The 26,387-nt window shown below is 43.0% G+C and overlaps 1 long non-coding RNA gene across 2 annotated transcripts; it reads right to left on the minus strand.

The window, feature by feature from the left end:
* Positions 1 to 2,000: 2,000 nt before the first annotated feature.
* On the minus strand, positions 2,001 to 26,387 carry LOC144246034 (uncharacterized). Of its 2 annotated transcripts, XR_014954000.1 has the most exons (3): positions 17,534 to 24,498; positions 5,171 to 5,230; positions 2,001 to 4,450 (listed from the first exon to the last, which is right to left on the minus strand). It is a non-coding gene; the product is annotated as an uncharacterized LOC144246034 (long non-coding RNA). The 2 variants fall into 2 exon arrangements; XR_014954001.1 differs by lacking the exon at positions 5,171 to 5,230 and having other exon boundaries at positions 17,534 to 26,387.

Raw genomic sequence — 26,387 nt, forward strand, 5'->3', positions numbered from 1 at the left:
ACAAGAGGACTGGGGCCACAAGTGCCCCAGGTCTTGCCCTAATACTAACAGAGTGTGCTGTGGGGTCACACACAGTTGCTGGTGTAGTTGAGGATGTGGCCTTGTTACTCAGCATGATGCTGAAGTAGGAATCTTGCTTCTGGTGCTGGTGCTAACTCATGGGGGTCACAAGGACTATCTCTGCACTGCCCATGGGTGTGAGCTGGCTTGTGTTTCTCTGCACCTGTAGCGTGGATCTTCCACAGCTTCTTCTGAAATCTCCCTTTTCACCTCCTCAGACATAGATGAACTGGGAGATTCTGGAAGCAGCTGGAAAGGCAATGCAAGCAGTTAGGAGGCATGTGTGTCTAACTGTGGCAGTGCAAGAAATTCACTTTGGCTTTGAAATTACAAGCAAAATCATTCCATCATTCCAGAATGTATGAGGTTTGTTTTATATCCCACCTTACTGGACTCCATGAATAAAGAATGAAAATCCAGATTTCATATGTTGCCAAATACTTCACTCCTCTTTCTAACAACTCCTATTCAAAGTCTGACTATTAGATGTTCCTCTGACAAAGACAAACTTTGTGTTTCAGCTTTTCTGACTGGAAACATAAAGTATTGCATTAAAATAGATCTCTGTCCAGTAGCTGAGGCATGATGAAGAGCTGCTCATAATTTCAGCCAGGCTCCCGTAGCAAGGAAGGCACACAGTGACAGTAAGCATCCTGAGGATTTCCACTTCAAAACTGAGACTTTTTGTCCTCCCTTCTGCTTTGGATTCTTCCACTCTTCCTAGGAAATAATTACTACTTCATTTTTCACTTTTTACGCAAAATTATTTGGCATATCTCGGAGTTTGGAATTGAGAGAAAGGCTGTTACACAAAAAAATGTCATCTTTCTGCTTTCATACAGTCTATGGGCTGTATGAAAGCAGAAAGTACAGCCTTGTGATAGTCTGGAAGAGTACTATACCAGCACACAGTGTAAAAATCACTGTTGTTTATGTCATCCATGAGGACTATTCAGCTGCAGAGGACTCTAGGAGGTAACACTGTGAGGTCCTCACTTCACCCTCCCCACCTGAAATATTTTGTAGCACATTTGGAACACAAATTTATGCTTTTGAAGTTTGCCCTTTTACAAACAAAATAGATGAGTGGAACCTGTCCAGACAGTTTTTATTGCAGCAGCACTGCTCCATTATTAATCTCTCTCCAGACATGTCAGTCGTGTACTTTCCAGATAAGACGGTGGCCCTGCACATGGTGGGATAAGAAAGAGAATGGTGCACAGCTCCAGCTGCTTCTCACAGCTTCCCACAGTGCCAACAGCTGTAGTGACTATTTCTGAAAATTAGGAAAAGTAGATTACTGCTACTACAGTATTGCTTGAGAAGGGTCTGGCTTGGCCACTGGGATCCATTTCAGAGCCATAAATATCAGGGACAGGAAGGCAGATTTCTGCAGTTTGGAGTAAAGCATGTAAATTCCTTAAAGAGTCTCGTTTAGACATGCCCCTCGCTTAGATATGGCTACTTTAAACATTGTGATCTTCCAGAGAAAGCTTAAAGCATCTCATTCCATACAAGGGGATAGCTCACATTCACCTTTCCTTAAATGCCAGTCTTTCTTGGGTTTTCTACATGATTGCTATAGAAACGATTTAAGGTTAGCTTACTTGTTTACATCACAGATATAATTGTTTCTCACACATCATATGAAAATAGGAGACTTGAAAAAGTATATTTTAATATACTGGCTTGGGAAAAAAACTTCTAAAACACACAGGAAAAAAAAATTTCTCTAAAGCAGTTCACAGTAGTAATGCAATGTAATTGTTTTCCAACTATTTGGAGGTTAAATTGGGCCTTTGGCAGCCTGATAACTTGAGCAAACAACTCTAAACTAGTCTTAGCCTCCCCCCCTTCTTTAAATAAAGCTCAACTTGTAATATGGAATGTGAATTGTTTTGACTGTTAAACCATTCCAAACTGAAAACCCACTCATCATAAACGTGTTGAAAGAAGAATATATTTCAATAGTGCGGCAGACTCTTTGAGTACAGTAGAGCAGCAGTCTTCAATCAACTAGACTTTCTTTCCAGAAACAGAAAATGAAAGCCTAAGTGCCATACACATTTTTAAGTGATTTATCTAAATTGAAAGAACTAACTTTTTTGTGACTGATTGTAACTGCATATACGAATGTCTATGGATAACAGGTTTTTTTCACTTTTCAAAATGATATATAACAATGTTCCATGCAGAGACCTTCTATTTACACATCTGTTCAGCACCTGCCCATAATTACTTAGTTCATTTTTATTATTGGGCTTGTCACCATATTAATGTAGCTGTACATTCAAATTGATTGTAATTGCAAATTTCCTGAAAAAGCTTGGTTTCTGCAAGTATTTAATTAAGCTGATATCCTAAATTAAAAATAATTATGTAACTGTACTCCACTGCAATAATACATACATGTATCCCTCTACATACCAAATGGATATTTCACATAATTCATACAATATGTGGATTAATATTGTATAATTAAAGGTCAGCCTTCAGCTAGAAAAAGAGGGATAATTAACTTCAGTATTTAGAAACCTGACATATTTCAATTAAGAAAGCAATTTGTCATAAACTTCATAAATCAAGTTATCAAGGAACATGTTAGCAATGTTTTTAATAAATAGAGATGGTGAAAGTAAGCATATTCCTTCTTGTGGCATAATTTTACTTAAGTAAATGGTTTACATAGAAAGCCTTCCATTTCTGGGTAATGAGGTCATAGCTAGTATGTCTCTGCAACTTCCAATGTTTATTTCCATCTACTGGCTCTTTGGACGTAGTTGGCACCCTCTGATGATCTCTTCTCTCTGGTACACAAAAAATGCTCATGGTTCTGCACTTGAAGCCTTCTCCACTCCCACCAGCGTGTTGTGGGAAGCTCGAGCACAGGCTGGCCTCACTTTCTCCAGTGAGTCTGATTCTGGTGGCAAAGACATCACAGAAATCAGCAATCTGGACACGGCTTCTACATCCCTGAGTGACTGCTGACACAGACAGGTGGATTGGCACGATGACACAAAACTACATGTTAAGAATAACTTCCTCTTGTGGGAGAACAGTGATATTTTTAGAGTTTCTTGTTCAAAGTGTAACCAAAAATCCTAGAGCATTCTATCTGAGGGACAGTCAAGTATTGTCATTGTAAGGATTTCTGGAGCTGTAGTCCAAAATATGCTCCCCAGAAACCCAAAGCTGCCTTTGATTTTTTCCCAGTTCTTCTCTGGGGCTCTGTCAGCCCATGGAGTTTGGTGGAGCCTGGGAGGGAAAAGGAACATAGGTGAACTGACTGAAAAATAGTCAAGTTTTGGTCACACGCCTGCTGGACTGCTTTCAACAGACTCATCAAATTCACAACTTCTCTACAGAACATTTTGTTTCCATGAGCGAGCCTTTTCTCTTGGAAGGTGTCCAAAATGTTTGCTCTAACACTGCTCATACTTATCTTGAAGCAAACTGTAGGATCTGTATTCCACAACGGCTGAGTTAATCCATTCAGAAACACTAATGCCAATGAATATATATCCACTGAACAGCAGAGCTATGATCTGGAATTTGAACTCTCATAATTCAAAGAAAATGTGAAACAGGCTTTTGATTTGATCCACTGTCACTGTAAGAACTGAGAATGAAATACTGCTCCCAGCTCTCATCCAAACCATTCAAAGTCCAGTGGTTGCTCCTAGAATTTGATATGAACTCTTAGTAAGTTTTTGTCAGCAATAAATGTGTTCAGATTTTTTGTGTGTGAGGTTGGGATATATAGCAATAGGTAATTATGTTCCCTATGCAGTACACATCCTGAATCTCAGCTCTGACCTCAGTCCAGCTTTCTGAGAATGCTACTGATGTTACAATCAGAAGAAAAACAGTTGTAAACGCTATCAAAATTATCACTGTTCTGAAAGGAAATGGCTGCAGGAATTTCTGTTTCCTGTCATTTCTTGCCTCAATTCTTTGAGTGCATCCATAGAAAAGTTTCACTGAAATATCCATATATGATAACAAGTTCATGCTGAAGTGCCCAGCCACATATCCAGAGTATTGTTGATAGTTTATTACAGCAAGGGACAAAAGAAAGGAAAACATGAGAAGAGGGTTGGGTTTCCAGCTTGGAAGACCATCTTCTTCCCCTCCATCATGGGCTCTCCTCAGTGTTTCTCCATGTGCAACATCAAATTGAAAAAGAGGAGCAGAAAGATTTCTTTGTCTTGCAGTTTCCTGTCTTCTCTGTTACTTCACGTAAGATGAACATTGTTTTGGGATCCTAATCCTAAAACAAGATCCTAAGGCTCTGAAAGCATCCTGTGTCTCCAGGTTTCCTTGCTTTCCTTACCTTTCTGAATGTACACTTCTCCATTTCCATCAGGGTTTTTGTTGGGTAAATCTGGCCCTGATGAGAGGGGAAAAAAAGACAAGATGAAAGGAAAGGTAAAAAGGAAGGAAGGAAGGAAGGAAGGAAGGAAGGAAGGAAGGAAGGAAGGAAGGAAGGAAGGAAGGAATGAACGAACGAACAAACAAACGGAGGAACGAAGAAAAGAAAGAGAGAAAGAGGGAAAGAGGGAAAGAGAGAAAGAAAGAAAGAAAGAAAGAAAGAAAGAAAAAGAAAGAAAGAAAGAAAAAGAAAGAAAGAAAGAAAGAAAGAAAGAAAGAAAGAAAGAAAGAAAGAAAGAAAGAAAGAAGAGAAAGAAAAAGAAAGAAAGAAAGAAAGAAAGAAAGAAAGAAAGAAAGAAAGAAAGAAAGAAAGAAAGAAAGAAAGAAAGAAAGAAAGAAAGAAAGAAAGAAAGAAAGAAAGAAAGAAAAAGAAAGAAAGAAAGAAAGAAAGAAAGAAAGAAAAAGAAAGAAAGAAAGAAAGAAAGAAAGAAAGAAAGAAAGAAAGAAAGAAAGAAAGAAAGAAAGAAAGAAAGAAAGAAAGAAAGAAAGAAAGAAAGAAAGAAGAAAGAAAGAAAGAAAGAAAGAAAGAAAGAAAGAAAGAAAGAAAGAAAGAAAGAAAGAAAGAAAGAAAGAAAGAAAGAAAGAAAGAAAGAAAGAAAGAAAGAAAGAAAGAAGAAAGAAAGAAAGAAGGATGCAATTTTCTGGTAAATGTTCTCAGCTGGTTTTGTTACAAAATTACATCTTGAATTAGAAGCTGATGTTTTCTTTGCTTGGATGGTGCATCTGAATCATGGGTGTCCTGAAATGAAATCAAATGGGAATTGTTGCATGTTCAGGGATTATATTTGTTCTGGCATTCTCTGTTGTCCACATATTCACATTAGGCTAATTTTTCCTATTTCTGCATTGCCATATACTTGGCAGGTACAGCAAAATAAACAGTAGCATAGCTAATCAATCCAATCTTGTTGGAAGGAGATTGAAAGGAGACCTTCGTTGTTATGGAAACCTAGCATGGACAGAAAACCCCACACCTCTCTTTGCCAACAAGAATTGGTTGGAAATTGAGTGAATTGGGAAATCATAGCTATAAATACACTTATTAATTACTTACTCACTCTCACAAAATATTTTTATTAACATCCAAAATTAAAAATTGATAGAAGTTGAAGCACAAACTTAAAATGAAGCATATGATTAAATGCATACTCTCTTTGGGAGGTATTAATAGAAGTCTGCTTTTTCACTGTTATGCCTGTTACACTGCCAGGGAGCTTATGCTCTAAACCAAAAGGACAGAGGGCTTTCTGTAAGGCAAGAGGTTTACTTCACCTTTATCTACAGTAAAGATCATGGAGATAAAAGATGGCTGCCTCCTGCAGATGGAAATAACGGATCTGGTTCTTATCTGCCATTCCAAGTTCATGCAATTGAGGACAATAGATCATTTCTCTTACAGCTTTTTCCTTCCACTCAGTGCTGCCAGAAAAGTGTGATAACTCATTGTGACCTATACTTCAGGCAGCTATCAGATCAACCAAACACAGATCAGGTGATTCCAAATACTGGAATGTAATGCAATGTCTTACAGAATGTATAGCTCTATGTCTGTGGGAAGTAAATATTTGTCTGAGTAGAAGTGATCTTGAAGTAGACCCTAACTTGTAACCATGGCTCAGGCTCTCTTTCTCATGAGCCCACATCATCTAGATCATTTTCAAGGACATTTGAGTTGTGGGGAATTGTGTAAGGTTGCATTTCTGTGTGGTAAATTTCTTCTCTAAGCTCTGCCTAAGAGATAAAAAAGTTCTCAGCATCTGAGACAAGGGCACGCAGTACTTCTATAGCTGGTTTTAAAACAACTTCACCCAAAGGAGATGTCATTCCAATATAGCAATTTTTACCAGGAATAAATTTTGTCCCACTACCCATGTCAGGTGTGCAGTCCCAACCACACTTTTGTACCTCTGAGCCTCTGGCCCAGACTTGGCTGGGGAAGGGATGCTGCCAAGGAGCAGAGCTCCAATTGCTTTCCCTTCTCCCTGATCAGGAGATGGGAAAAGATGAGGTAACAGACAAGGTCTGTTAGGTCTTCATGTCTCCTCTCTCTCTTTTCGTCTCCTCTCTTGGCCAGGTGTTACTGAAAGGGAGGTGAGGGGGAAATGCCCTGGAGCTCAGCCCTGGCCAGCAAAGTGGAGGGAAGTTCTTTGAGTGGGATTTCCATTGCAGAGAGCATGCTGTTGGGTAGCTGAGGGCATGGGGAGGGGGCTACCCCACAAGAGACAGGTGAGGGACAGGTACACAGCCAGGAGGAGACACCTCCCTGTAACCCCCTCCACATACATATCCCCTCATGGTCACTCTGGAAAGAAATTTAAAGTGCTACTCTGGACAAGCCAGAGACTGATCAGCTCAGCCTTGTGAAGGTGGCATTGTTCCAGCTCACTGCAGCTTCAGGCAGAAAAGGGTCGCCTTGTCCCTTTAAAATGAAGTGGCCATGACTTAAGCTGCAATATCTCCTTACAACACTTCATGTGGAAGAACATATTGCTAGTAATTAGAACAAATGTATAATTTTAAGGATCCACCATTACCTACATCACTGTATCTTTTAAGAATGTCCCATGTATTTGCCATTGGACTTGACCAATGGTTTGTCTGACCAGGGTGAGAAAACCAAATGCAGGAAGAGCTCATCCATGTTGATGATCATGACCCTGCTTAGTCCAAAGCCAAGTCCATGGATCACAAACACTGCACTACCTTCACTCTTCCCAAGCACTGTGACCAGCATATCTGGACACAATGCTGCAAGAGACACCTCAGAGATTCCCAGGCCCAGATTTTCCCAGAAACACACTTTGGCTCACGGGGCCATACTCACTGGTTTGGAGGGCGCTGCTTCCTCCACCAGCTGTTTCCAGGTGCCAGTGACACTGATTTAGTGCCCTTTTGTGTCATTCTCCTAGTGCTGGCAATCTGACACCACCAATATTTCTTAAATGGCACAATGAAACCTATAAAGACACTAGGGGAAATCTGAGTGTTTGTGTTGCAGTTTGATAAATAGCTATCTTACTAATATAAGAACTTGTCAACACACTACAGATTCCACCGGTGTTTGAATCTGGGGCAGAGGAGCAGGAGAGGGACATGTGTTGGATTGAAAATATAAATCTTTAGGCATGAAGAGTGGGAGGATGTGGGACTATATCTCTGTGACATCTTGGTCAGTCTTGGCAAGAAATCTTTCCCATTCTGTACTTTTACTGTACTTGAAATCCAGTGAGAACATAATTAAAATTAATGGAGAAATAAAATGCTGGGGTAAAGCAAGGCAATGTAAAAATAGAAATGCTAACACAAGAAAATATTAGGTCTCCATGAACTCTCTTAAAATGCATTTTTTTCAAATTAACATATCAAAATACTGCTCTGGGACTTTCAGAAGTCTTCAGAGTATAATATATTTAAAAGACTGTGACAATGTTACAAAATAATGAATTTTATTTGACTTTTACCTCTCTGCAGAGCTGGAATAAGTAGCCAATACATAATCAGCTTCCCCATTAATCTCTTTACCCCAACAGTCTCTGAAGCAGGAAACCTTCAGGCCAATGTTCAGAGGATGTGATGATGGAGCAGAGGTCCTAAGTGATTTGGTACCCACAAAAATCACTTTCCAAAGTTGTTCCACTTGGTATATTCATGCAGTTCAATGCAGAGTGGGTAGCAGGAGCTGAGAGGATTTTTTCCTTGTGGGATGTATCACACTCTGTGGCAAATGTGCTTAAAACTTGATTGTGCAATATAGCTCCAGTTGTCTTTTAATTCCACCCTGACTCATGACACCATTAAGGAGGTGGAAAATAAAAAAAAAAGGAAAAAAAGTAAAAAAAAAAAAAAAAGAAAGCTAAGCAGTTTTTTTAAAAAAATAAGGTTTCAGACTCTGCTATGCACTCATCATAAATACATCATTATGTGATGGAGTCACTACTGGACAAGGTAAATTGGAGTGCATTAACCATGTTTTTCTATGGCTTAGCTTGTGTCTTTTTTCTTTTCCAATGTTTATTTAGAAGATAATTGCAACCACTTGACACACTTGTACCCTTGAGTTATTGATACAGGTTTTTAAGCCATAGGAACATAGTTGAGATCAGCAAATATTTAGTGAGATTCTTGTCAGAGAGGATTTTAAGCAAAAAGCTCATAGAAATTTTGTTGCTTTATAGAGGTTGAAAATCTTTACAAAAATAGTTGTTTAGTTAATGAAATCCGTACAACCCATGGACAAGTGAGCAATGAACTGTCATTAAATTACCCCAGTAGATGGATAGAAAAAAAAAAGTCCTGCAATGTTATTCCAAGAGTGTGTTGAGGGAACCAAGAGCATGAAAAAAGCCCATAGTTCCTATCCCAAAACACCTCATGAGTCTAACTGATCCAACTGTTTATCTCCTCTGGAGTCACCTGGGGTGGCTGGTGCCATCATGGGCTCCTGTATGCTACAGATGCAACCCAGACCATGGGTAGCTGTCTTAAGCACATCACTACTCTTGCTAAGACTCTTGTGCTCCCCAGATTCCACCACAGATAGATTTTTTTTCTCTTCACAACAGGCTGGGGACACAATTTTGAAGAGTGCAGTGGAAGGCTTGTGCTTCCTGGCCATAAACTTCAGCTATCGGTTGCAATAAAGACAAAAAATGGTCTTGTTTTACATGATTCAATTAAAATTAACACTCGATCAAATTATTTGATGGAAGCTTGTGAATTCATGTAATTCACCATGTTTTGAAGATAACTGAAATGCATCTGTAAACTACTTAGAAACACTTCTGCATTTACACGAAGCAATCTCTGAAAAGCTACAAGTTAATGGCCATAGTTATGAACTTCAATTCCAAGTGACAAACTATTCCAATCTGTTAAATCACTGAGGCATAGACAAATAGTGGAATGGGTAACTCATTTATTTCTTAATCCAGAGAGATTTCAGAGATCATCCAAGATTATACAGTTTTTGGAGATGAATCATGGGCAAATATAAAGACAGATTTGTCCATGAATCATGGGCAAACATGGACACACCTGGTGCCAGCGAAAAATACATGTCCTAACCAGCACATATCACACTTGAAGTGTGTCTTTAAATGTGAGAAAGTTTTGTGATTGCTTGTGTCCAGACTGCCCATCTCTGTCAGACTTAGGGTCTGGGATTTGCTCTTCAGCAGATGCAGGATCAAGCCAGGACACCACTAGAACATATAGGTGATGCCATTTGTCTGGAGATAAAATTCACCTGGAGTAGAAGGTCTCTTTGCCATGTCATACTTTGCTGTCAAAGTACATGTGCGTAGACCTTTGAGTGAGAAAGGCTTTTAGTCAAAAACACTGCTTAAAGCAGCTGGGCAGTTTGAAAGACAGCTTAGAACTAAGTCTCTGTTATACATTTTTGATTATTGTGAGCTTGGTGCCATGAAAATTTTTGAAGCTGATACAAGAAAAGGGGTGCTCCAGTGCTAATTATTTCCAGAATCCCAGCAAAACTAACTTTGCTGCTGTCGTGTTTCTGTGCATGCATTATTCCTAACATGGTTTGCTCTGCAGCCCACAAGCCTTGCTGGCACTTTGAAACATTATTTGGATGAGAAATGCCAGACCTGGCAATGCAGTGATATTATACACTAATAGGCAAGTTCTGAGCAATGTTCAATAGGAAACATTTTTTATTTTATGAAGAATTCTTATTTAATGTATTTTTTCTTAAAAGCAGTGATGCTATGCCATCCATAATAAATCATTCTTGTGCTCATTAATGTATTTTTTATTAATTTCTGTTTCTAAATTATGGAAACAAGTTTTGGAGTTCAGTGGGAGACAGATGACTGCTCCAGCATTCTGCTGTGAATCCAGAGTATTTTGTTAAAACTCCTTGCACTATTTCCAAAAATGTTAGAAATAGTTTCATGGCAACAGACTGCAAGGGGCTGTCTTTTTCTATAAAATTCTAAACACACACATATACACACATTTTCCTTCCTGATTTGCTCTGCATGTGTCAAATTTAGGCAGGAATTCTATAGCACTTGGTACTTGCTGATGTAGAAATGACTGCCAAATGAATGGTTTATACTGGAATATCTCATTATTTATATAAGTATGTTACAGTATGGACATTTAATTTAGTTCTCATTCCAAACCCATGACAAGTCACTTTGACACCTTTAAGAAATGTTTCACATATGGTAAGATAGAGCACTCAAAACTGTAAAAGGAAAAAAATAGATTACTCAAATTAAAACAGAGATTTTTAAACAATCCAAGGAAATACTTCAAGCTTGTAATAACACATCTCAGCCATTTACTGTTTAATAATTTTAATGATGAATTAACATTTCTGGGGAAAAAGGATGGTACAGTAGTTCTGGGGGCTGGATATCTTAACTTCCAAAAGACACAGGGAAAAATTTCACAGGCATTAATGGAAATGTTTTTTTGAATATGAGGAATGAAAGCTTTAATGGAAGGTTCTGATTTGTTGTGGTGCTGCTGTAGATCTGAGCATGAGAGAATTCAGGCACCAAGCCCAGGTACTGAGACAGCCAGGCAGGGATTTGAAACTGCACCTGCACTCCTGTTACAATCTCATAGCCTTTCACTTTACAAATAAAATAGTCATGTTTATCCCCCACTCTGTGAAAAATACCATTTTAGCTGAAACACTTTTCTGCCATAAAGCTAAATCAGACTACTTGTGTAATGGAGCTGGATGGAAAGTAGCACCAAAACTTGATTTACTGTGCCAGCTAAGTGGGGAAGGGCTTGGCTTCAAAGCTGATAATTTATACAGGGCACTTTCTCTATGAACTGTGAGTTTGAGCCATGAAGTGTGGCTTTGGAATGGCAGCTCCCTGGTACTACCCGGATTAGGAGGGTGGGCAGCCCATTTGCCAGGATCCCTCAGAGCAAGGAGTACACACGAGTGCAACTGACTGTGAGGCATAATAGGTGAAGTATAGGACATTAACCCTGGGTTTCTACCATGTGAAATCCAGCTGTGAACCCTTTCCATGCCTGCTTGCTCAGCTTTAAGATACCTGAGGTGTGGGGTTTGAGGGTGAGCATGGCTTCAGCAAGCAACTTGACCTGTTGCTCTCTCACACCATAACATTGCACCAAAGTAGGGATGTTACAACATTTGGAGGGCAGAAAGCAGGCAAGCACACATGTGGAACAGCCTCAGTTACAGCCAAATGGCTCTTCCCACCTTGGGCCTTCTTTGTCTCATCAGGCAAAGCCTTTCAGGCATCTGCCACCAAGATGAAAATGAATAGCGGTGTGTGAATTCTTGCCTGGGCCAGCAATGGCCTGCTCTTGCTGTGCCAGAGTGGACTCCAGGGTCCACTGGGTTCTGTACATCTATACAGATAACATATACACAGAGAAATAGTTGGGTATCATATAGGTATCAATCAGAAGACAGAAGTATTTTCTATCTAGAAGTACTTAATGTATAATAAATAAGACAGCAAGAAATTACCACAGACACAAAGACCTAAAAAACATGAAACACAGTGTTTAATGTGTATTTTGCTTACATTTTTATAAAATAAATCTTTGACAACTCTTTTGAAGAGCAAGGGCTTTTAGCCAACCTGAATGACATTACCCAGTGTTACCAAAATAAAGATAAAATACTCTCATCTATAACTTCTGAAGCCTTTTTTAATCCATTTCATTCTTTTTTTCTGCTTGACTGGATCTCCCCTAACTTACATATGCTAACTCTCCAGCCCCATCTTCACCCCTCCATTATCACAACGAGCTGCTCCCTTGACAATAACTAAAAGTATCGAGATTTTCTTCCAAGAGCATCTAAGAGGTTTGAGGGGAAAGACAATGTCTGAACAGTTTTCCTAGGGATTTTTGTGTATTTTCCTCTTGAGAATATATTCTGCATCCCTGAGAGGGGTGGATGCACCCTTTGCTGTCCCAAGCCCTTCCCTTTGGAGAAGTAGCCACCACCCTGGCCATCTGGGAAGGCTCCTGCAGTGCACCACAACTTTGCAGCCATGAGACCTACTGGAGTGCACAGGAATAGCTCCAAGAAGGTCGGTGGGATAAGCTAGCCCAGGCAATATATTTTAAGGTAATCTAGAATCTTTAAGAAGGGAAGTCATATTTTTTTCCAAGGAGGCTCATGTGTATCCCAAGCCAGTCAGTTTCTTATAAGGCTGATACTGTAATTGGAGTACAAGTATGTTCATGCTAAATGGAAAATGAAAGGGGACTACCCCACATTTAATGAAACAAAACACAAGTGAGTCAGTCTTTAAATCTTTCACCAGATAATTTCTCTCTCATATTGTGCTCTTTCTATCCACTAATTTGACAGTGTGTTCTTTTAAATGTAGGTATTTGATCAATGTCCCTGGGTAAGCTCATCTGGCTGATGAAACAAAACAGAAATATCTAACGACAACATCTGGCACAGGTACAAACACAATCAGTATCTCGAATTTATCTTGAGATTGCATGAAAAGTACTCTGAAATAAAAACACACTACAATTCTTCTATCTTTTGATGTTGAAAGGTTTTAAAAAGTGTAATCCACATGAAGCTTCTGCATTTCACCAGCCAAGGCTGACTGAAAAGTGTGTACTTTTAGAGGGCAACAGCACTATTTGTTGTTACTGCTAACTTTGTGCAACTATGTAGGGATTGGGGTATTTTTTACTCTTCCTTATGGAATTCCTGTATGTGCTTTGCCAAATCCTGTGTAATGTTTAATTCATACAGCTTTCCTTTTCTCCTGTTTCTTATGTGAAGTCATTAAGCTAAAACTTGAAATGGAAACTCATGTATCCACCTGGAAGAATGAAGAATAAACCACAAAACAGACCTGAGCAAAGTTAGAACTGTGCATTTGAGGAATGCTGAGGTTATTCTGAATGTTTCCAAACCAGGCACAGTGTTTCTAGTATTTACAACTGGATTTGTGTGCTGGTTTTAGAGAGCACCTAGTGGTTAATGATATGTGTTTTAAGTATTTCATCAATCACAGACAATAATATATCTCTGAAATTTGTTCCCATTAGTTCCACCAAATGGATAAAAACAGTAGTAATTTCTATGCCTGGAAGATTCCTACTGGGTAAGGTTATGAACTATCTTCTTGCAAGAAGCACTTTCAGAATACAGAATGTGTGTCAATTATTTTTACTTGGTTACTCTATTTTCAACACAAAGACTTTTAGTAGTTAGTCAGGTAAACTGGTTAGTCTCTAATCCCTACTACCCTGCAAGTCAAATCATCTACCTCTGGTCTATCTGCCACAGTCCCTTCTACTGCCCAGCTAAGTGGAAAAAAATCTGCTGAGCTTCTACATATAGCTCTAGATTCAGTCAAGAGTGAAGAAGAGATAACATACTCATAGGTTTCTTTTTAGGTTTACATCAGCAGAGGCTCTGATGTTATTAGGGAGTGTCTAACTTAGTGTTTTTGCTTGCTCTAGTATATCAAAGAGAACAAGATCACAGTCCTGTGTAAATGTGCTAGGGAATGTAGAAAAACTGAATTACACACGTGTTCCACTTTCTTTGTGCCTGAATCACCCTTGTCAAGAGCTTCTTTAGAGACATAATAGTGCAATCTGTCATTCACAGAAAGGAACACATGGAGTGTAAAATGCTGTTACTGGAATTTATCAAGAGCAGCTTCCATAACCTGCTACATTGTAAAAATGTTCACATTTTAGCATGCCAACAGAGCTTCAGCATTGATGCCTCCAACAAATAGGAAGCACATGGCATATTAAGCTTGTTTCCTCTCAAATCCACATTTTGGTTTTAGAGGATACACATGAAGAGAAAACCCAGTCATCAGCTGCCCAGGTTAGAGGCAAGGCCTTTTCCTGTGTGACTGAAGAGAGGAGTCACATACAGCAAATGGACTTGGCAACTTTCCCTTTTTGTTTCTGGGGCTGAGCAGCCATCAGAAGATACCCAGAAAGTACTGTGATCAGTCAATGACAATCTGTCCATGAAAAGTACGCAGTGTCAGAGTGAGGCCAGGAATGGGAAATTTCATGGGCAGGGTTGCTCAGCCTTTCTCAAAAAAGACACCACTTCAGGTAATCAAGTTGGGTCTCTGAATCAGAGACAGATGAAAGCAGCACCCTAATGTATCAATGCAGACTAAACTATATTTTCACATGTCCAAAAGGATTAATCTTCTCAATACAAAATTAGTATCTGAGTCCATTTCTACAAGGAACTCAAAACACAGACACAAAGGAATGGAAAAAAAAACAGTTACCACTGGCTGTCATGGGATTTGCTGGTGGTTCTTCCATTTTTGGGGTATATTATTTCTACAGGCAGAGAAGGAACTCACCTTTGTGATGTAGGTGAGCATGAATGCTTTGTACTTAGGAAGAGATAAATTGCCCTGTATATGCCATACATTTTAACTAATGAGAATTTTCTCACTCACTATCTTTCCTAAACTGACACTAGATTAATGTAATGCATGGCAGTAGAGAGCATTAAGAGAAGTGCAAAAAACTCCCATGCTACATATCCACATTTCAAATGTATATTGCAATATATATTTCCATGCTGATTTTTCTTCTCCACTGGCCTTCTAGATCAAGTTGGTGTGTTAATGAAGATATTACAGAAAAAATCTCTTCAGTGCTAACTCACTTTTTCACCAAATTTTTCAACAAACAAGGTGGCAGTGAAAGAATTTAAGTTATGCATCAATAAAGAGCATGGCCAGTAGCTATACCACAATAGCATGAGCTTGTCAACTGTACTGCATGTTTCATCATTTGTGAAATAAATAGATCTGATTAGAAATAGATAAAAATAGAAATAAATACATATTCAGAACACTTTGTTTCAGCAAACTTCCCACTGATTTAATGAGAGGATGCAGGGAAGGCTCACACCATATTTATAAAAATATTAAGTCTGGATACTCAGGTGTTTGTGCATGTGTGCATACATTATATACGTACATGTACAACACACACAGGCACACAGAGAGAAATATTTCCTTTCCTTTCCTGGATAACTAGTTCTTTAATAAAATGTAAGTTTTTAAAGTGTAAAGGCTTGAACTTCTGCAAGAATTTAACCTGGGTTTCAATTCTGAGGTTTATCTGATTTTGATCCCCTATGACTCCCAAATTTCAAATAGCCCCTTCTAATTTACTGGGGATATAAGGTATATCAAGATGAACAAGAGACCGGTCTTCTCAGATATGGGTATTTTCCTCTCTATTTTCACTCTTTCCCATTTTTGTTATTAATCTAAATTTGCACGCTAAATGGTCAAATCAAGTACTGCTGGATTTTAGCATAGAAAATACTGGACACTCTTTCTCAAAAAAGTTGTATCCAACATACAAACTTGTTATTAATGATTATTGCTAAATAGAATGTGTTTATTGTAAAGTTCATCATTAAAATATAGGATTACTCAAGTTCTAACTTCTAATGGGAGTTTGGAGGGCAAGAGTTGACCTTTGGAAGTAAGGTTATATGGTTCTTTTGATTTGTTTACATGAAACGGGAAGGTTCTGCTGATTATTACAGAAATTTGCACTCTCCTTTTTGTATGTTAATGGAAAGTTTTTAGAAGGAAATATTGAGAGTTCTGTACCTAAAACAGATTTCATAAAACTCTACATTCTTGGCAGACTAGTTAGACATATTTAACTTATGTGTGCCTAATCTGTATTTTTACAGGATTTCTCTATCCAACAGTTCTGCTAGTTGTACATTAATTCCATGCAGAAATACACACATCTGGGTGTTAACATTTGTACAAGATTTGATTGGTTGCATATTTGCCTATGAATTTTCAAATGTAGGCAAAGAAAATATTATTTCTTGGAGACTGTATAAGGAAATCGTTTAAGTCTTCACATGACATCATATTATTCAGCATCAGATTATCAACCTGTATCATCACACAGTACACAGTAACTAGTTGTTCATTTAACATATGGCGGGAAAGGTGTCTGCTTCATCAAATTCTGCATATGATGATCATTTAAACTTTGTAGCTTCTATAGTACTTAGAAAAACGCCCTTTGTGCTTAAAATGATTGAGCAAGAGCCACATTATGGGTCTCCAGAGATTAAATTAGATTTCTCAGAACCAGAATGAACACTTATGTGTGCTTAATTAATGAAGATTACATAATATCAACAATATCTCAATGTCTTGAAAGGCTAGCACAAAGGAAATATACACAGGAATAAGATCTTTACTTTTTAGCTGCTTTTAGTATACTCTAAGAGACATAACCAGAGACATATATGTTCATCTTCTTGTCCCCAAGGAATAAAGTCCACTTGAGAGACATAATTTTATAATAATTAATAATAATGTGACTTCTATTCCAAAAACACTTGCCTGACACTGAAGCAAAAGTTTTATGCATTTTTCAGAAACCACTCCTCCTTGTGACAATGCTGGTCCCATAATACTGCCAAGACCTGTGCCATCTTGGACTGTCTGCCACTCTGTGTGCCAGATGCCTAACTGGTAGAGACAGGTTCATAAACAAAATTTCAAACTTTTACTGTCATAAACTTCCTTCTGTTTCTTATCTCATGGCAAATACTATTTCCCTCCCCTCTTTCAACAGCTTCCAACCCTCCAATAGTCTCTCACCTAGCCAAAGACTTCATCTTATTTAAGGCCAGAGATCACTGCAGTCACCCTGGGCTAGCATCCAGCAATTCCTGGATCATTTGTGATGCCTGCACTCTCTTCTGGGGTGTTGATGGGACCAAGTTTGGACCTTTCAGTTTGCATTCTTTGTTCATTCTTTTTGCCCTAATCCTTTAAATTAATGGCCCAGCATTTGTCCTCTATATCCAAATGTCTCAAAGAACAAAGTTTGATGGATCAAGAAAACCATCTTCAGGCACATCCCTCTCCTTGAAATATTCATACCACTCATTCACCCCTGTCAGCCACAAATCCAGTTTGGCATTGAGAACATTTCCTTCCCTTACGTGCATTAAACATGCTCATTACATTACAGCTTTCACATTATAATTCACATAACTCACCCAATTACACTTCTTTATTTCCTCTCTTCTTGAAAGCTGAGGCTCAGTTCATGATGACTGTAAGGCCCAGTTCTCAGGCTTCTTGCATGCCAAATGCTGCTGCTAACTTCCTTCCACTTAAAAATAAACAGGAACATATCACCCTCACCCACAACTGTAGTTTCTTCAGGATGATGTTTTAAAAAAAAAAAGGAAAAAAGAGAGAGAGAAAAATCATCTTATTCTCTAAAATTTTTCCTAGATTTTGTCCAGCTTGTCTCAGATTCTGTTCATTTCTTCCACCACTTGTCTTATATGATTGAAATGAAAAAGAGTTCAAAATTAAGGTAATGTTTGCCAGGTTATATCACTCTGATGGGGTTATCTTACTGTTTAAGAAAAGTTTCAGATTTAAATAAATTACAATCTGTTTTTCCATCAATTAAAATTAAACAAAAGTTAATTAAAACAGCCAGACTACATAAGTACACATAAATTCATGCATGTGCGTGTGTGAATATTTAATTGCTTTAAAAAGTAATTTCCTTATTGTTTTCTAGCCCAAGCAGGTAGCAGACATAGAAAAATTGTAGTTGCACAAGAATCCCATGCTTTGCAGCTCAGTGTCACTCAATGAAATCTTCAGCCCTATGCCTAGTATCAGCTTCTTTAGCAAGCTGTGGTGTGAATCAAACAACTAAAAATTACTGCAGCAGAGACAATAAACTCTGTTAGAAGAACCAAAATTTCTGTGTCTCGAGATGGTGTGAAGCTTAGTCCCATTTTGCAAAGGTTTGAACTATATCTATTGCTAATAAAATAGGGCTGAGATTCCCTGTCTGTTCTTGAGGCTAAGTGGCATTTGTCACTGGGTCTTTGGGCCTTTTGGTGCTTCTGTGTTCAAAAAAAAAAAAAATTTCTTGTGAGGTTCTAGTTCTGAGTATCAGAGATAATATAACAGAATGCATTGTAAATTGTTCAAGGGATATTTTCACAACAGGAAGCCAAAGGAGAGAGCAGAGTGAGAGCATGGAAGGTACAGCAGAAACTTCTGGAAGAGTGTTGGAGGACTGGAATAGTGCAGGACAGAGGGAGTTGAATCAGGTGTCATCTGGTACAACCAAAGTTGTGCTTGGGTACATGGCAGCAGCCAAATGGTGTGCTTAGCTCTGCCCCCTCCTCGTACTCTGTAGCATGAGTGTGTGCTGCCATCAGCATCTGCTGCCAGGGGAGATTTTGTGCCCTTATGCACCTTGTGCACACATGACTTGGCTGTTGGAGGAAATATGATGGGGGTATGGTACCCCAGCAGCACACAATCTCAGCCCTGCCTGCTGAAGTGACTTAACTGACTGAAACCAATTCAATGTTCACTGGGTTGGCCTTTTCTATATCTTAAATAAGCAATAAAGTCAATCTAAGTCTAGTAATAAAGTCCTTGTTTATACGGAGAATAAAACTGATGAAAAAAAAAAAAAAAAAAAAAGAAAGGAATGAAAAGGGATACTTCTCTGGGAAGTAAAAGGTCCCCAGTGTATTTGAGCTGATTCAAGAACCTATGAAATAAAGCAGAGAAGACATCAAAGGACAGAGTCAGAACTAACTCAGCAAGAAGGAGGTTGAAACAAACAATAGAGGAAAATGCAGACTATTGTCACATTCAGAAGTACCAAATTGTCCATTGGAAAGTTGATCAGTTTTAAACTGATGTCACATGAACTATCTAGTTTTCCACAAAGCTGTTCCTGCAGTTTTGATTTGTACACAAAATTTCTCAGAAAAATTGCAAGACATCACAAGCAACTAAATTGCACTTTCTAATTTCTGCAAATAAGGCAATTTACTTATTTATTACAAAAGCTATTTGGAGTTGTAATGAGCTGAATGCATTCTGAAATTCTATGAATTTTCCCTTACAACAAATAATTGTTTTAGTTTTAATTGATACTGTTTCATTTGGTTTTATTTTTTTCCAGTGGCAAATCATAGCAATTATTTAAAAGGGAAAAAAATCCCAAAACTGAACAAACTGCAGCTAAATCCATCAGTATTTGACATTAATATCTGTGTGTTACTTGTTAACACTACGTTACATTTCAGCTTGCCTCAATCTTGCAGAATTTTAAAGATGGATGTTTATGAGCATATTAAATAGCACAGACCATGGAAGATCTTACACAAGATCTTTCTACAGTGAAGGGGGAAAAGTCTATATAACTGTGTGTAGTGCTTTGTCCCTAAATCTTGGCAAGGATACCTGTGTCTGGGGTTTTAGAGGCTGTACTTCCTTCCCTTGCCATGGATACAGAAGAAGAAGGCCCCCAAAATCCTCTTGTATCATTATGCAGCAGGAAGGGACATGAATTCTCTCACTTGCAGGGAAGCAGGATAGCTGGTGGCTGCTGCTGAGATAAAGGATTTCTTGCATAGAGATGACATCTGCGAATCACCTTTGACAGACTACGGAAGACTTTAGCAGCCTTAATCTATCTGGAAGACTAAGGGATGTTAAGGACGAGCCTTGTTTCCTCTCAGCAGCCATGGGAGCTGAGTATTAGAGCCCTCTAGTGAAGTTTCTCGGAGTGCATCCCCGCCTCCAGCCCGTGGGACCGGAGGAGTCCCTTCCTCGGAGAGAAGCGAAATTCCCTCTGGTGCCGCAGGCCGGCGGTTTGCTCCGTTTGGGACAAGGCCCCGCGGGAGCTTCACCTGCGCCGCCGCCACCGGAGCGCCCCGAGGCGCCGGCGGTGCCCCTGGCCCGGGACCCGCGGCTGCCACCGCTGCTGCTGCTGCACGGAGCGTGCCCGTGCTCGGCCCCGCGGCAGCATCGCGCACCCACGGAGCGACGGGACTGTGGCCGAGCCCCCGGGGCTGTCTGCTGCCTGGGGAGGGAAGGCAGGAGGGAAGAGAGGGCAGCCTCTTCCTAAAAATACTCCCCGATCAGATCCCTGTGAGCCAGGGATGGAGATGGTAACAAAAATGCCTTGAATCGGTAGGAACAGTGAACAATCTTCGTGCTTTCCTCATCATCTTGGAATAATCAGCGGAATTAACTGAGGTCGAGGAAACAGGCTCTTGGGTTAGTTGTGGGAGGCTGTGAGAATAGGGGGCAGCCATTAAAAGAAACATGATCGCTATTCATCAACTCGGAAGAGGGGAAAGGAGGAGAGAAAAAAAGAGACCTTCGTGGCTGGAGCTCATACCAACCTGGTCTATCTCTGATCAAGAAGATCCCTGGAAACAAGAAGTTTACAAATATTGTCAAATTGATGCTTGTAGTGTGACTTAAGTTGTCAATCCCTCAGAAGCCCACCAGAAGTTTAGATTCAATACCCTGCATTTCTGGCTAGTTACTGCCAATCCCCTAAGGCAGAAAGCGCGCTCTCTCTCTTTATTTTAACCATATGTGCCTTTTGTTGTTGTTGTTGTCTTGTCTGTTAGCTGTACACTGTGTGCCGAGAGAGTCCCCTCGTGCCGCGGAGCATCTGAGGCGGTCCCCGCAGCCGGGAGTGGGGCGGAGGCTGGGTGGGCACCGGCCCGGGCCCCCATCTGTTTCCCCCAGTCCTCCCCCCGAGTCGTCTGTGGACTCCGCGGGATCAGTGGGAACACCCCAAATAAATATCCATGCTGGGGTTAACGGCCGGGAGGGTGCTGCTGGCAGAACTGGATGAAAACTCTCAGCCCCTCGCCCGAGATTGAGAAAGAATAATATAAAAGTAATCAGAACCGGCCGCATTAATCGGCTGGGGGGGTTATCGTGTTTCGTGGGGAGCTCGGGAGGTTACAGCGCCTTGAGCCGGGGACACAGTGCTGCCCCCGGTGTCCCATTTCACGGGGGGTGGGGGGGCGGCCGGGGGACGGGGGCGGGAAGGTTCACCGAGGCCGACTCAGACACGTCCCATCAGGCCCGCATCTCCTGATTAATATATCTCTTTCGAAGATGTTACTGGAGCATCTCAGGTCCAGCCGGCCGGGAAACCGGCCCCGCACTGGAGAGGAGCGGCGGAGCGGCGGGCGCGGGGAGTGGGGCGGCTCCGTGGGGCAGCGGCTCCGCTCCCGTCGGCTCCCAGCAGAGTTCCCCATCCCCAGCACCCCGCTCCGCGCCCCGCACCCACCAGCGCTCTCTTTCAAGCGGAGTTTGTTAGCATAATCGAGTTACCCGCTACATATCTGAAATCCTTGACCCGTCCCCTTGAGGAACAGTGCATTGCGCGCAGGAAAAGCTTTGAATTATCCCTTTCTCCCCAAATCAGGGAACAACAAGCAATTGTTGTTTGTCTTAATTTAGTTGTGTGCAGTGATCTTCTGCCGTGCTTTCTTTTTTCAGTCGAGACAGGAACTTAGTGCCATCCCTGATAGGATAGATTCGGGTTTTAAACGAAACTGAAAAATAAATAAAAGCGTGAATAAATAACGTGAGGGCAGGGGAAACAACCCGCGGATCCGGGTTGCAAAATTGCCTTCGGGAATGCCGGGTGAGCTTTGGCCGCCTAAAGAAGCCCTAGTCCCGGCACCGAAAAGCTTGTGAGCCCGGGGAAACTGAGCTAAGCCCCAGGGCTGGATGGTATGAGGCAGGTAGGCCCAGTATCGCGGCAAAGGTCGCTATGATACCTTTAAAAGAAAAAGAAAATACAAGAAAAACCTAGCCGGAGTAGCAGTGTCATTGCGGCGGACTTTCGGTCTCGGTAAACTCCACAGGTTTTAAAGGGAAAGCATATTGCAGTCCCGCCAAAAGGAAATAAATAATTTTTTAAAAATTAAAATATTGTAAAATAAAGGAAGGAAAGAAAGAAAGAAACGAAAACTTGGAGTTGTCTGTCATTTTGGTTGCTCTCCCTATAGTCCTCGCCACGGTAGTGGAAATCTGCGGGGAAACGTGTTTCTTTCTGGCATGTGGAAGTTGCGGGGTTTATCATTTTTTCGCCACCCCTACCGATAAAGCGCCCTTGGAGGTGGTCCTGTCTCCCTGCCGAGCCCACGGCTGGCTGGCAGGAGCGGACGTGTCCACAGCCCTGCGAGAGTGGGTGACAGGTTCGTCCCGAGCCCAACTCGGTGAAAAGGATGAGGGGCTCCGCAAAAGCAGCCGTCAAAGAGGCTGAGGAAAGGTGTTGGGTGAATCGGCTCCTGCGTTTTAACAGGAACGATGCGGGCCTGCAGCCTCCCATAAAGGCTGTTGTCTACGAAGGGATGGTGAAGGCAGAGCCGAAAAGGCGATTTCCAGATAACTGCAGCTCTACCCTGGCACTCACTCGGGGGCACGGAGCAGGCTCCGCAGAAGAAAACCGCCCTCCCACACCCCGTTCCTCAGCCACAACTAATGAAAGGAGCGTCGCAATAAAAACCACCTTTTTATTTCACTCATGTTTCCCAAAGATTGTGTTGACCGCTGCTGCGCGGAGGGGTGAGGCGCTTGCCGAGTGGGCCTCGGCAAAGTGACAGCCGGGCCCGGAGCGGGTGAAACCCCGGCCTTCGCCGCCCGGCGGCAGCGGAGCCGAGCGAGAATTTGGGTCGGCTCAGCTAAAACTTTCCACGACAGCTAAACGGGAGACAGCTGGGAGTAGCCAGGCGAAACCATCTCGTCGGTCCAGAGGCAAATGTGAGCAGGCGAGTCGTTTCTCCTGCTCTGAAATATAATGTCAGGGGACGAGAGCCTTCGCAAATGCCAAAAAAAGCTCGTCTCCCGGTCGCCTATTTCGCTCGCAAGGCACTACAATGCGATTCGCCCCGCGCCGCGGCTGTGTAGCCAGTATCTGCTCTGATTTCTAGCACGTAGGAAAATTTTTCTCTTTCCCTAAAGATAAAAGCAGTTATGCAGAATTTGGATCCAGATGTCACTAATTTACGATTGCTGTAGGACGCAAGCTGATACAGGGTGCCCGGGAAGGGGGTAGCCCTGCCTCTGCCCAGCTCTCCGGGAAGTGCACTTACGTTACATGCAAACTGCAGCCCGGCTAAGGCAGCCTAAAGTGAAAGCGTCTACGGAGGAGCTGGGGTGTAAACTCTATACTCACATTTTAGGGTTCTAAGAAGATTCTTTTTCAAGTCTAAACCTATGCAACGGGTTTTGACGCCTCCTTTCCAACTAGGGGTAACAGCTGCTCCCGTTCAGATTTACCACTGTGGTTGTGAGATAGAAAGAGAGGAAAAGGAGTCAGGTATAGCCCTAGTAAACGTGGGGCGACCGAGCGTGGTAGCATGGAAGCGGGAGACACAGCTCAGACCTCGCTAGCACTTTTCATCATTTCCACGGTCCCCATTGAGGGAGGGAGCGGAAGGCACACGGTGTGTGCGCGCAGAGGTCGGGGACGGGGAAGGGGATTTGTGGTTTTCTTGCCTTTTCTGCTCAGAGCAACCTTTAAAGTGGCGCGGTTGTACCGTCCCGCCGCTGTTGGCTACAGCTGCGGCTATGAACTATCCAGCCGCTTAGGTTGGCTAGGAAGCGCTGGGATCGGGATGCTTTCGTTTACAAACAAGCACACTTTGAATCCTGCAGAGATCGGCCGGAATCGAGGCACTAAGCGCTTGAGAGCTCATTTTGTAAAGGAACGGAGGGAGCATCATGCGAGGGGACTTTACCGACCCATCACCAATATGCTCGATTTTGTTTTAAACGAATTTGAGCTGTTCTTTTCTCCATCTGAAAAAGAAGCCTCTATTTTCCGTCCCCGGAGGATCAAGGACGGGAACCGCCCGCTTGCCACTGCTTCCTTATGGCAGCACTCGTTGAAAAGGCCGGACGGACAGGTAGGAGGACAACGCAGCTTCCACAGCGGAGTGCACTCGAGAAAGTACGAGTATACGCCGCGGATATACACAGGCGTTCGGACATGCTGGAAGCTGGACACGGTTGATCTGCTGCCCCACTACCCCGCCCTCTTCCTCCTCCTCCTCCTCCTCCTCCTCCTCCTCCTGCCTCCCTCCCCCGCCGCATTTTCCCCGGCCGCAGCCCTGGCGCGGCTCCTCGCCGGGAGCCGCCGCCGCCGGGAGCCGCCGGGCTGCGCGCCGCCGCCCCAGCCTCGCCTTCCCCCGGGGACGGCCGCTGCGCCCGCTCGGGCCGGCACGGAGGCTCGGTCCGTCGGCTGCGGAGCTCAGGCTGCGAGGTGGGGAGCCGCAGTCCGGTCTCTTGTGGCTTCGCTAAATCCCTGACGCGCCGGGGCGGCTAAAAAGGTACCGTGGTAGGAACCCACAATTGCAGAGACCTCTCCTGTCAGGACTGCAAATACCGTAGAAGGAGTTTGTAGGATTAATTATTATTTCTCAGCAAAAGGGGAACATAACAGGCCATGGAAACTACCCTGAGCTTGTGGCCGGGAGGCTTCTCCCGAGTGCCCTCACCTGGGCGATCCCCGGCGCCAGCCTCCGCCCCGGCGGTCCCCTTTGGCCGCCACCCCGTGCGCCGCTCCCGAGGAGGCACCGCGGCTCCCTGCAGCCGCTCACCGCACCCTCTCCCTCGACCTTGCAGCTTGCACGACCTCTCTCCCTCGCCTTTCACTTTGTGCAGACCGACAAGGGACGGGAAAGGATGCGGGTCCCTGCCCCGCAGAGTCGGTAAACTTAAAACGCGGTGTGCAAAGGGCACGCGTGGGTGATAAGGGTCCGTTTAATCAAGCGAAGTGTTTCTGACTTTTGCACTCTTACACGTGTTCCTCTCCTGTATGAAACACCCCGACACGCTCTGGAAATCCAGTATAAGTCAATGTCCAGCGTCCAGTAATCACAAATGCCAGTGCCCTTCACGCCGGAGCGTGGTGGGACACGGCCAGCGATTAATGGAGAGGCAATCCCTCTCCGGCCCCGTATCATCATCGTGCTTCTTCTCGCTCCCGGGCAGGTACGAGAAGAGTGTAATGAGATCCCAGGTCACGAACAGGGTCTCCATTGTACATGAGAGGCCCCTTCCTTATAAAACTCTCCAACAGTGGTTACTGGGCGCTGGGGAGAGGGGCTATAAGGGAACGCTTTTAGAAAGAAATTTTTCTGCCAGGGCCGGAGACGGGCTTTTCCTCCCACCGCAGCCGCGGCTGCCAGGGACGACAGAGCCTGCTGTCCATCCGGAGCGGCAGGGACGGGATGGGGCTGCGGGATCCAGACGGGACGGCGGGGCCCGGCCGAGACAGCGGCTCCGTCCCGCCGCGCCGCAGTGCCCCGCGGCGAGGAGCAGGGGCCCGGGCTCCGCGCTCCCCCTCTCCCCCGACGGGCGCCTGCAGCGTCAATCACGACGGAAATTTCTCCCTCGCTAGCTAATATCTCAGCTCTCAGGGCCGCCTCTGAGTGGATCTGAGCAATCTGTCAACCCAGCCGGGGAGCCACCTCAAAACAGATCGGGTTACCCCTGATTGACAGCGTCACCATGGCAAATAATTTGACTAAAACTATTGTCTTCTTCTGGCAGTCCCCGGGTCAGATAACCGGACCAATCACAGCGCGGATAATCACTTTTCATGCCAGCTTAGAATAATATTATTAAAAAAAAAAAAAAAAAAAAAAGAGAGAGAGAGAGAAAGAAAGGGGGGAAAACTCCGAGAGGGAGAGAGGAGAGAGTGAGCAGGGCTTTACCACTATATTATGTGGGATCTGGCGGTGGGGGGTGGGGGGGAAGCAGGGAGATCCCAAACCGGCGGCCGAGGGGGGTGGGGGTGTGAGAGCCGCGGCCGCTGCGAGCGCTGCAGATAGGAGACAAAAGAGGCACGAAGTTACTCTCGCAACTTGGACTTACAAAAACGAGGCGGCGGCCGGGGGGAAAAGCCGCCCGCGCTCGGGCTCTCGAGACTTTTTTCGTCGCTCTTCGCATTTTTTCCCCGGCTCCCGCGACCGCCCCGGGGCCGGGCGCCGCCGATGGCCGCGGCCCCCCGCGCCCGGCCGTGACGCCCAAGCGGGC

Source organism: Lonchura striata, chromosome 3 (genome assembly GCF_050655825.1).
Source record: "Lonchura striata isolate lonStrDom1 chromosome 3, ASM5065582v1, whole genome shotgun sequence".
Taxonomy (NCBI): Eukaryota; Metazoa; Chordata; class Aves; order Passeriformes; family Estrildidae; genus Lonchura; species Lonchura striata.